At 41.5% G+C, this 11,877-nt stretch overlaps 1 protein-coding gene across 1 annotated transcript in view; it reads right to left on the bottom strand.

Moving 5' to 3' along the window:
- IL23R (interleukin 23 receptor) overlaps positions 1–1,573 on the bottom strand; it is an 85,711-nt gene extending 84,138 nt beyond the window's left edge. Inside the window, exon 1 of the mRNA XM_023209854.1 lies at positions 1,432–1,573. The gene's annotated coding sequence lies outside the window, so the exon portion shown is untranslated. The remainder of the gene's footprint in view (positions 1–1,431) is intronic.
- Positions 1,574–11,877: the final 10,304 nt, after the last annotated feature.

Consider the following 11,877-nt stretch of genomic DNA (forward strand, 5'->3'; position numbering starts at 1 on the left):
AGGAAGGAAGGAAGGAAGGAAGGAAGGAAGGAAGGAAGGAAGGAAGGAAGAAAGGAAACAGAGCAAAGAAATGTTACTGGTATATTTAGGAGATATAACAGGAGATGGAGAAGTAAAGCAAACAAATGGAATTTTATACTCTTCAAAAGTGACTATGAATTAACTCAGTAGGGCATTTGATCCATTACAATTCCTCCTAATCTAGCCTTTCTCATCAGAAACCTCCTCCTCTGAGTTAACTTCTTTATTTATTTTATGTTTAAAATTTTTTTAGAGACAAGGGCTGGAGTGCAGTGGCATTATCATAGCTCACTATAACCTCAAACTCCTGGGCTTAAGAGGTCCTCCCAACTCAGCCTCCCAAAGTGCTAGGATTATAGGCACGAACCACCGTGCCTGGGCTGAGCTAACTTCTGGTGATGAATTCTTCTGCCTGCCAAAGTTATGTACTTATCACACTCCAGAAATACTAGTCTTCGATGAGCTAAACCTGGGAAGAGCCAAAAATTTCAGAATTCCAGAGAAAATGGATTCAAAATGAAGAAAAGTGAAGTGAGATTAAGCAATATGTGCTATCACCAGTTAGACTGTAAAAAGCCTTTCATCCGGGGAGGCGTGGTGGTTCATGCCTGTAATCCCAGCACTTTGGGAGGCAGAGGCCGGTGGATTGCTTGAGCCCAGGAGTTCGACATCAGGCTGGGCAACATGGTGAAACCCCGTCCCTACTAAAAATTAAAAAATTAGCCCAGCATGGTGGCATGTGACTGTCATCCCAGCTACCCAGAAGGTGAAGGTTGCAGTGAACCATGATCACACCATTGCACTCTGGCCTGGGCGACAGAGTGAGACCTTGTCCCCCCACCCACCAAAAAAGAGGAAGAAAGCTTTCATCTGTAGAGAACTCGAAAGGAACACATTATAGAAATTCCTAATAATACTGTTGTGTTGACAACTAGAGTTACATTATTCAATTAATCAGTTACATTAATTAACTCATTTACTCAACAATCAACATTATTCAGGGTATTTATCTGTTTAATAAAACCTGAGCTTTTTCTGTAAAACAACAAGAGAACGCAATGCACAGCTCATCAAATCGCATAAAATATCTAGCAACATTAAAAAAAACTGGGGTCCCCTGGCTCAGAAATATAGGGATCCCTTTCATAATTTGTTAGCAATCGTAATTCTTCTCTTCATAGAAGAAGCAGAAGCCCTAAAAATGTTCCTAGTTAGAAGTTAACTGATGGAAATATGCAATAATTACTATTTAAAGTGATGTGATGCCATATAATATTATAGATTCCCTCTTCATCAGTAACCACTGCATGGAATATCATGAAAACCTGCAAGAGAAAACAACTTGGCCCATGTATTTTCAAAAGGAAATATATCTGTCTTTAAGTATTTGAATGATCGCTGCCTATTTACCTTTCAACCTGTTTGAAGGACATAATTCCACTTCAGAGCCAGGCTGCCACCCTTGTTGGCTGTGTCATGTCTTCTTTCCTCACTGCCTGACTGTCAGTGATCACTGTAGATTTTCAGCTCTGAGGTCAATGGAAATGTCAGCAGAGCCCTGACCTACATTTCAGACTCTCGAAGAGGAACTCAAACTGTCCAATTCGAAATGACTGGCTCTCGTGTAACTACTTGGGAAAACCCAGATTACTGAAAGTGAACTGTTTTGTCAGTAGTTTTTTTTTTTTTTTTTTTTTACAGCTTAATTTAAAATTGTGTCATCCAAGAGGCAGAACACTTATACATGTTTTCTTAAAAATGTCAAACATTTTGACACCAAAAATGTGGCGCTTAGTTTTAATTTACAACCAGCATTGTTATTAATTATACACCTGTTTCTTTTTTTAGTTTTCCAGCTTTGTTGAAGTATAATTGATGAACAAAATTCTACAATTTGATGGTAAATAACGTGATGATTTGATACACACATATTTTGTGAAATTGTTATACAATCAGGTTAGTTAACACATCTCTCATCCTATTTACTCTTTATTTTGCAGAGATAACATTTAAGCAAATTTCAAGTATGCTTTATAATTCAGTATTGTTAACTATGATCACCATACTGTATATTAGATCTCCTGAACTTATTCATCTTATAACTGCAAGTTTATGCCCTTTGACCGATAACTTCCTTTCCCACCACCACCCTCTAATCTTGATAACCACCATTCTATCTTCTGATTTTATGGGTTCAACTATTTTAGATTCTACATGTATGTAAGATCACACAGTATTTGTCTTTCTCTGTCTGACTAATTTCAGTTAGCATAACGCCCTCAAGTTGCATCTATGTTACCACAATGGCAGAATTTCCTTCTTTTTTTATGGCTGCATGATATTCCTGTATAGCCCACAGTTTCTTTACCAATTAATCCATTGATAGGCACTTAGGTTATTTTCATGTTTGGGCTATTTGGACTAATGCTTCATGAACATGGGAATGCAGGTATCTCCCATGGTGCTGATTTCATTCTGTGGGGGGCTATAGGTCCAGAAAAGGGATTGCTGTATCCTAAGGTAGGTCTATTTTAATTTTTTAATTAAAATTGTTTTTATTTCACACTGTTTTCCATGATAACTATACCAGTTTACATTCCCAACAGCAGTGTACAAGGCTGCCCTTTCTCTGTACCCTCGCCAATACTTATATCTTGTGTTTTTATAATAGGTACCCCAAAAGGTAGGAGGTGGTATCTAATTGTAGTTTTGTCTTTTGGTTTAGGTTGTTGTTTTTGTTTTTGTTTTGAGACAGAGTCTCGCTCTGTCACCCAGGCTGGAGTGCAGTGGCATGATTACAGCTCACTGCAACCTCTGCCTCCTGGGCTCAGGTGATCCTCCCATTTCAGCTTCCTGAGTAGCTAGCACCACAGGCACATGCCATCACACCCAGCTAATTGTTTTGTAGTTTTGGTAGAGATGGGTTCTCACCATGTTGCCCAAACTAGTCTCAAACTCCTGAACTCAAGCAATCTGCCGGTCTTGGCATCCCAAAGTGCTGGGATTAGAGGCATGAGCCACCACGCCCAGCTCACTGTAGTTTTGATTTGTATTTATCTGATGGCTAGTAATGTTGAGTACCTTTTCATGTACTTAATGGCCATTTGTCCGTCTTCCTTGAAAAAAAAAAATCTATTCAGGTCCAGAATCACCTGACGACACATTTCTTAGAATGTGTCCCAGTCATTAAGCAACACATGACTCCAACACTGTGCGGAGAATTGATTGAAGACGAAGAGCCCAGTTAGGAGGCTATTGAAAATCAAGAGCTGATTTTTGTTTTATTTTGTTTTATTTTGAGACGGAGTTTTGCTCTGTTGCCCAGGCTGGAGTGCAATGGTGCAATCTCAGCTCACTGCAACTTCTGTCTCCCCGATTCAAGTGATTCTCCTGCCTCAGCCTTCCAAGTAACTGGGATTACAGGCATGCACCACCATGCCCCAGTAATTTTTTTTTCTTTTTTGTATTTAGTAGAGACATGGTTTCACCATGTTGGCCAGGTTGGTCTCGAACTCCTGACCTCAGGTGATCCCACTGCCTCAGCCTCCCAAAGTGCTAGGATTACAGGCGTGAGACACTGTGCCCAGTGTGGTTTTTTGTATTTGTTGTAGAGATAGGGTTTCACCATGTTGGCCAGGCTGGTCTCAAACTCCTGACCTCAAATGATCTGCCCATCTCAGTCTCCCAAAGTGCTGGGATTATAGGCGTGAGCCACCACGCTCAGCCCAAGAGCTGATTTTTAAATCAGATTTTCTGAGCTTTATTGTTTTTGTTTTTGCTATTGAGTCATTTGAGTTCCTTATGTATTTTGGATATTAACCTTTTATCAGATAAATGATTTGCAAATTTTTTTTCCCTTCTGTAGATTGTCTTTTTATTTTGTTGGTTGTTTTCTTTGCTGAGCTTTTTAGTTTGATATAGTCCCACTTATTTATTTTTGCTTTTGTTGCTTGTGTTTTCAGTGTCATATCTAAAAAAAATCTTTACCCAGACCAGTGTCAAAGAGGTTTTTCCCTATGTTTTATTCTAGGAGTGTATTAGACTGTTCTTGTGTTACCATACAGGAATAACTGAGACTTGGTAATTTATAAAGAAAAGCGGCTTAATTGGCTCACAGTTCTGTAGCCGGTACAAGCACGGCACCAACATCTGCTTGGATTCTGGTGAGGCCTCAGGAAGTTTACAATTATGGCAGAAGGCAAAGCAGGAGCAGGTGGATCACATGGAGAGAGCAGAAGCAAGAGGAGCAGGAGGAGGTGCCACACACTTTTAAACAACCAGATCTTACCTGAACTCTGAACGAGAACTCACTCATCACCAAGAGGATGCCACTAAGCCATTCATGCAGGATCCGCCCACATGATCCAAACACCTCCCACTAGGCCTAACCTCCAGCACTGGTGATTACATTTCTCTTTTTTTTTTTCTTTGAGACAGGGTCTTGCTCTGTGGCCCAGGCTGGAGTGCAGCGTCATGATCTTGGCTCACTGCAACCTCTGCCTCCCGGGTTCAAGTGATCTTCCTGCCTTAGCTCTCAAGTAGCTGGGACTACACACACCTGCCACCACACCTGGCTAATTTTTGTATTTGTCATAGAGATGGAGTTTCACCATGTTGGCCAGGCTGGTCTCAAACTCCTGACCTCAAGTGATCTGCTCACTTTGGCCTCCCAAGGTGCTGGGATTACAGGCGTGAGTCACCACACCCAGCCACATTCATCTTTTGACTCATACAAAGGATGGTATCTGCAGCAGCTGCTCTATTCTTCTAAGTGTCAAGCACCTCCTGGCTCATTCAGCTTTGTTGGAAAGAGTGCTACAGATTGAATCATCACCACTTCCTGTGAGGTGTGTATTGAAAGCCAATGTTGACTTATTTCCTAAGAGCCTCTTAGAGACTTTACAACGCCAGTAAGTGAAGGTAAATTCAAAACCTTCAACATACATCTCTAGCTCTTGGAGACTGCATGTGCACCTTTAAGGAGGTCAGTTTCCAGATTCTCAAATTCTATATGTGCTCTTTCCTGGGTTCACAGTAGTCATTCTCTAGATTCATAGTGAATAGTATCTCTCCATCTCAAATCTCATTTAGTGCATTGCCTTGGGTGTAAATAGCTCCAGAATATCAAACAAATGGATAAATGGAAATACTGGTTTTAGGGAGGCCTTCTTGGATAATTAAGCAGGGCATTTTAAACATCCAAGACTTTAAGCCTTTTCCTGTCATATAGATATGTGTGAAGCTTACTAAAATACTTCTATTTCAGCCCATGCTAGGATACTCTGAATTTTAGCCAAATCAGCGATATTTGGGCCCATTTTGGAACTCTGAATATAGGATATCAGAAGGAATATGGGAGACTTATGGCTATCCTCTTGAACATAAATGGGATTTTTTTTTATTTCTCTGTCTCCTAGGCTGGAGTGCAGTGGTGCGATCTCGGCTCACTGCAAACTCCACCTCCCGGGTTCAAGCGATTCTCCTGCCTCAGCCTCCTGAGTAGCTGGGACTACAGGCGTGTGCCAACATGCCCAGCTAATTTTTTATATTTTTAGTAGAGATGGGTTTCACCGTGTTAGCCAGGATGGTCTCGATCTCCTGACTTCGTGATCCGTCCGCCTTGGCCTCCCAAAGTGCTGGGATTACAGGAGTGAGCCACCACCGTGCCAGGCCATAAATGGCATTTTTGATGAACCATTATTTTTTTTTAAAACATTGGATAAAATTTATATGTTAAATTTTACTTGATTTCTTTCAGATTTGGTTAACTTAATTCAATAAGATAGTAAAAAGCCATTTTATCAAATCATATCATAGCATATCTGTTTCTATAACAGCCTAGTCTTAGTTTTTTCATCTTTGACATGTTCAATCACTCTATTATATTTAAAAGAAAGTAAGTTTATTTAGAGCTTTAAAAATATTTTGGGCCGGGCGCGGTGGCTCACCCCTGTAATCCCAGCACTTTGGGAGGCCGAGGCAGGCAGATCACAAGGTCAGGAGATCAAGACCATCCTGGCCAACATGGTGAAACTCCATTTCTACTAAAAATACAAAAATTAGCCGGGCGTGGTGGTGCATGTCTGTAGTCCCAGCTCTTGGGAGGCTGAGGCAGAATCTCTTGAACCAGGGATTCAGAGGTTGCAGTGAGCTGAGATCGCACCATGGCACTCTAGCCTGGTGACAGAGTGAGAGTCTGTCTCAAAAAAAATAAAATAAAATATATATATATAGTATTTTAGTTGTAAAATATGCAAGGGAGTACATAGTTTAAAAATCTTCTTTTAAGAAGACTGAAGGAAAACATTTGGAAGACCACTGCACTGAAGCTCAACTTTATAAGCCAAACAAAAACTATATGTAGAAAAAAATACACCAAACTATCAATAGTGGTTTTCTGTGGATTATGGAATTATGATTTTTTCTTCCTTTCGCTTTTCCATAACTTCCTATTTTTTAGGATGAGTATATTATATGTGATAATTTGTAAATAATTTTAAAAATACTGAACACATTAAAGACAAGAAAAACTTCAAGGAAAGGAATGTAAATAGGGGACTCTTTCCAGTCAATTCTAGAATATGAGACAGTTGCAGGGAATTATTGACTGGCCTACTGATGTACAGATTTCATTTAGGCAAATTCAACTATGAGTGGAAGGGGAGAGAAAGATTTTATCTCATTAACTTTCCCTTCCTGCTTGTTCTGTCTGCTTCAAAATTGACCTAAAGCCTCAGTGACTCTAAGTAAAAAAGGCCATATCAGAAATGCAATGATGATAATTATTGTTAACAGTGACACATTTTTATTATTTATTAGTATTATTGTTTGGATGAAAAATTGGTACCAATTGCTATAAACAATAGCTGATGATAAGGTAAATAAGGTTTTATTGATTCAATCTTGCCAATCAATAAGAACAAAATCTTATGAAGTCTTTCATAATGTCCTAAATACTTTCAGAGAATTTTTCAGATAAAGAAGAGAGCTCTGCTAGCTGGGCATGGTGGCACACACTTGTAGTCTTAACTACTCAGGAGGCTGAGGCAGGAGTATTACTTGAACTCAGGAGATAAAGGCTGCGGTGAGCTATGATGATGCCACTGCACTCCAGCCTAGGTGACAGAGCAAGACCTTGTCTCTAAAAAAAAAGGGGCAACAAAAAAGAATAGAGTTCACATGATCAAGGTGCACACCCATCATTCTGTTTTGCAGGTCTTCTCATTCACTCGCCCTTCACATATAATGTAAGTGTACATTGTAAGAGTGATTTTAAGTTGTCTAAATTAACAAAGATATCAATAAGATAGTCTAGTTTGCAAATCTATTCATACAAACAATCCTAAAGCATGAGGATTTTCTCCAGAAAGATTTAGGGTGCCATCTATTCAAATGAAAGAGTGTGGATCCGTCTGCATGGAAGCCAGTGGTCTTCAGTGGCTTTACAATTCAATTGGCAGTTTGAAAAGCACCATTTAAACACTTCTCTCCAAACTTCAAGTGCATTCTCAGGTATTTTCTGTTTTTGTTTTTTGCTGGAGCATACAACAGTGACTAGATTGTGCTTTCAAGGCAATCATTTTAATACTTCAGCACTCAACAATTGTCAGCTTCTCAAAATCATATTTCAATTTAGTGCTGAAAGTAATGCAGGAATAAAAAATTCAGTACATAAGAACATACCAGGCTGGGCGCGGTGGCTCATGCCTGTAATCCCAACACTTTCGGAGGTCAAGGTGGGTGGATTGCTTGAGTCCAGGAATTTGAGACCAGCCTGGGCAACATGGTGAAACCTTGTCTGTATTTTTAAAACATAAATAAATAAATATTAAAAATTTAAAAACATCCTAGTGAATAGCAACATCCAAGTTATATATTCTTATGAACAGTTATAGGAGAAAATTCAGTCCCTGCAGGTTTATGACAATCATGGGCAGGCCTGAGTCCTCTCCTGTAATTAATGAGTTGTACAGATTACTACAGCTCTACCTGCTTTAGCCCCATCCTAATAGTCGTATCCAGAAACTCACATTTGTGATATGCTGTTTTATTTTTTCTGATACACATTAAAAGAAGCATATGGCTATTAAATAAGAATGTTTACATAGCATCTATCACAGGCACTATCATAGCTTGCTGCAGCCTCAAACTCCTGGCCTCAAGGGATCCTCCAGCCTCAGCCTCCCAAGTAGGGACCACAAGCACACACCACTGCACACAGCAAGAGAATTATTCTTTATCATTTTGGTCCATCCATCTTTGTTCTGACTTATATACTTGTATTAGTTTGTTCTCATGCTGTTATAAAGAACTACCTGAGACTGGGTAATTTATGAAGAAAAGAGGTTTAATTGACTCACAGTTCTGCAGGCTTAACAGGAAGCATGACTAGGAGACCTCAGGAAACTTACGATCATGATGAAAGATGAAGAGGAAGCAAGCACCTTTTTCACATGGTGGCAGGAGAGAGGGAGAACAGGGGAAAGTGCCACACACTTTTAAACAATTAGATCTTCTGAGAACTCACTCACTATCAGGAGAACACCAAGGGGAAAATCTACCCCCATGATCCAATCCTCTCCCACCAGGCCCCTCCTCCAATTTGACATGAGATTAAGGTTGGCACACAAATCCAAACCTTATCAATACTTATCTACTTTTGAGGTAGGAGATGGTACTTCATTCCAGAGGCAGGACTTGGACACCAGACCAAATTGAGGACTAGCTAAAACAGGGCCAAAGCAAAGTAGCTTTCCACAAGACATGCATACCAGCATGCCATGTCAGTTTACCATTGCCATGGCTACACCTGGAAGTTACCACCCCTTTTCATGGCAACAACCTGATGACTGTGAAGTTGCCACCCTTTTCCTAAAAATGTCTGCATAATCTTCCCCTTAATTTGCATATAATTAAAATTGATATAAATATAAGTTCAAAACTGCCACTGGGCACATTGCCTATGGAGTAGCCCTGCTCCACAAGGAGCAGTATCTCTGATGCTGCTGTACACTGCTACTTCAATACAAGTTTCTAGTGAACACCTCCAGCTTACCCTTGAATTCCCTCCTGGGTGAAACCAAGAACCCTCCTAGGTTAAGCCCCAGTTTGGGGGCTCACCTGTCCTACATCACTTTACAACATTCATTCATTCAAAAAATATTTCTTTTTATTTTTTTTTTGAGATGGAGTCTTGCTCTGTTGCCCAGGATGGAGTGCAGTGGCACAATCTTGGCTCACTGCAACCTCAGCTTCCTGGGTTCAAGCTATTCTCCTGCCTCAGCCTCCCAGGTAGCTGGGATTACAGGCCCCCACCATGATGTTCAGCTAGTTTTGTATTTTTAGTAGAGATAGGGTTTCACTATGTTGGCCAGGCTGGTCTCAAACTCCTGATCTAAGTTGATCCACCCACCTTGGCCTCCAAAAGTGCTGGTATTACGGTCGTGAGCCACCGTGCCCAGTCTCAGAAAATATTTCTTGAGTGTGTACTATGTTCCAATAATTATTCTAGCACTGAGGATAAAGGGGTAAACAAAACAGACAAAAGTTTGGTCCCCATGGAGCTTTCATTCTAGTCTGAGAAGAGAGACAGAAAGTAAAATACAGTATTAGATGGTGATAAACATTTGGAGAAAATTAAGTGGGAAAGGTAGACAGCAAGTTTCATATGCTCAGAGAAGATCACTCTGAAATACAATATTTGAGCAAAGATCTAATAGAAGCAAGGAAGAAGGCCACGGAGTTAATTTGGACAAGAGCATTTCAGACAGACAGGGGATGGCAAAGAGTAAGAAAAAGAGTCCCCAGGGGTACATTCGAGGATCAGTAAGGAGGCCGGTGTGGCAAGAGCAAGAGGAGAACAGTAGCAGATGAAAAAAGAAGGAAATGAGGTTCAGACACGTAACTGCAGTGAAGAATAGTGGACAGTCGTGTAGGGAAGCTCTTTTGATGGTTGAGATGGGAAGCTGTTGAAGGGTTCTAAGCCAAGAAGTGAAAACAGTTTTATTCTATAGATTCTGGCAAAAGTAACTAGAAAGGTTGGGTAAAGTGGCCATTAACTGAGATGGGTAAAACTTTAAAAGGAATATATTTTGCAGAGGAATGGGGAAGGAAATGAAGAATTTGTTTTGGAACATGTTAAGTTTGAAATACAGGGTGGGGGGGTGGTGCAAGATGGCCAAATAGAAACAGCTCTGGTCTGCAGCTCCCAGCAAGACCAATAAGACCAATGCAGAAGGCGGGTGATTTCTGCATTACCAACTGAGGTACCCAGTTCATCTCACTGGGACTGGTTATGCAGTGTGTGCGACCCATGGAGACAGTGCAGAAGCAGGGTGGGGTGTCGCTTCACCTGGGAAGTGCATGGAGCTGAGGGACCTCCCTCCCCCAGCCAAGTGAAGCAGTAAGGGACTGTGCTACCTACCCAGGGTACTACACTTTCCCCAAGGATTTTTTGCAATCCACAAATCAGGAGATTCCCTCCTGAGCCTACACCATCAGGGCCCTGGATTTTAGGCACATAACCAGGCAGCTGTTTGAGCATGAACTGAGCAACAGGAGTTTGTTCATACTCCAGCAGCACGTGGAATGCCAGTGAGACAGGAGAACCATCCACTCCCCTGGGAAGGGGGCTGGGAGCCAATTGGTCTTGCTCAGCAGGTCCCGCTACCATGGAGCCCAGCAAGCTAAGAACCACTGGCTTTAAATTCTCATTGCCAGTACAACAGTCTGGAGTCTGCCTTGGGATGATCAGTTGGTGCGTGGAGGGGTGGCCGCCACTGCGACTGTGGCCAGTCTGCTTCTCTAGATTCCTCCTCACTGGGCAGGGCATCTTTGCAGGAAATACAGCAGCTCCAGTCAGAGGCTTGTAGACAGAACTCTCATCTTCTCCCTGGGACAGAACACCTGGCAGGAGGGGGCAGCTGCAGTCGCAGTTTCAGCGGACTTAATCTTTCCTGTCTGCTGGCTCTGAAGAGAGTGGCGGATCCTGACAAAGGGGATTCTCCCAGCAGAGAGCACCAGCTTTGCTAAGGGACAGACTGCCTCCTTAAGTGAATCCCTGACCCCTGTGCCTCTGACTCAGAGAGACCTCCCAACGAGGGTCGACAGACACTTCATACAGGAGAGCTCTGGCTGGCATCAGGCCATTGCTCCTCTGGGACAAAGCTTCCAGAGGAAGGAACAGGGAGCAATCTTTGCTGTTCTACTGTCTCCACTGGTGATACCCAGGAGAACAGAGTCTGGAGTGGACCTCCAGCAAACTGCAGCAGACCTACAGAAGAGGGACCTGCTGTCAGAAGAAAATCTAACAAACAGAAAACAACAACATCAACAAAAAATATGCCCCCACAAAAACCCTATCCAAAGGTCATTAGCTTCAAAGATCAAAGGTAGACAAATCCATGGAGATGAGGAAAAACCTGTGCAAAAACACTGAATATTCCAAAAGCCAGAATGCCTCTTATCTTCCAAATGATCACAATGCCTTTTCAGTAAGGGTGCAGAACTGAACAGAGCATGAGATGGATGAATTGACAGAAGTAGGCTTTAGAAGGTGGATAATAACAAACTCTGCCGAGCTAAAGGAGCATGTTCTAACCAACGCAAAGAAGCTAAGAACCTTGATAAAAGGCTACAGGAGCTGCTAACTAGGATAACCAGTTTAGAGAGGAACATAAATGATGTGATGGAGCTGAAAAACACAGCATGAGAACTTAATGAAGCATACACAAGTATCAATAGCCGAATCAATCAAGTGGAAGAAAGGATATCGGAGTTCGAAGACCACCTTGCTGAAATAAGGCATGCAGACAAGATTAGAGAAAAAAGAATGAAAAGGAATGAACAAAGCCTCCA

The sequence above is a fragment of the Piliocolobus tephrosceles genome, chromosome 1 (assembly GCF_002776525.5).
Source record: "Piliocolobus tephrosceles isolate RC106 chromosome 1, ASM277652v3, whole genome shotgun sequence".
In the NCBI taxonomy this organism is placed as follows: Eukaryota; Metazoa; Chordata; class Mammalia; order Primates; family Cercopithecidae; genus Piliocolobus; species Piliocolobus tephrosceles.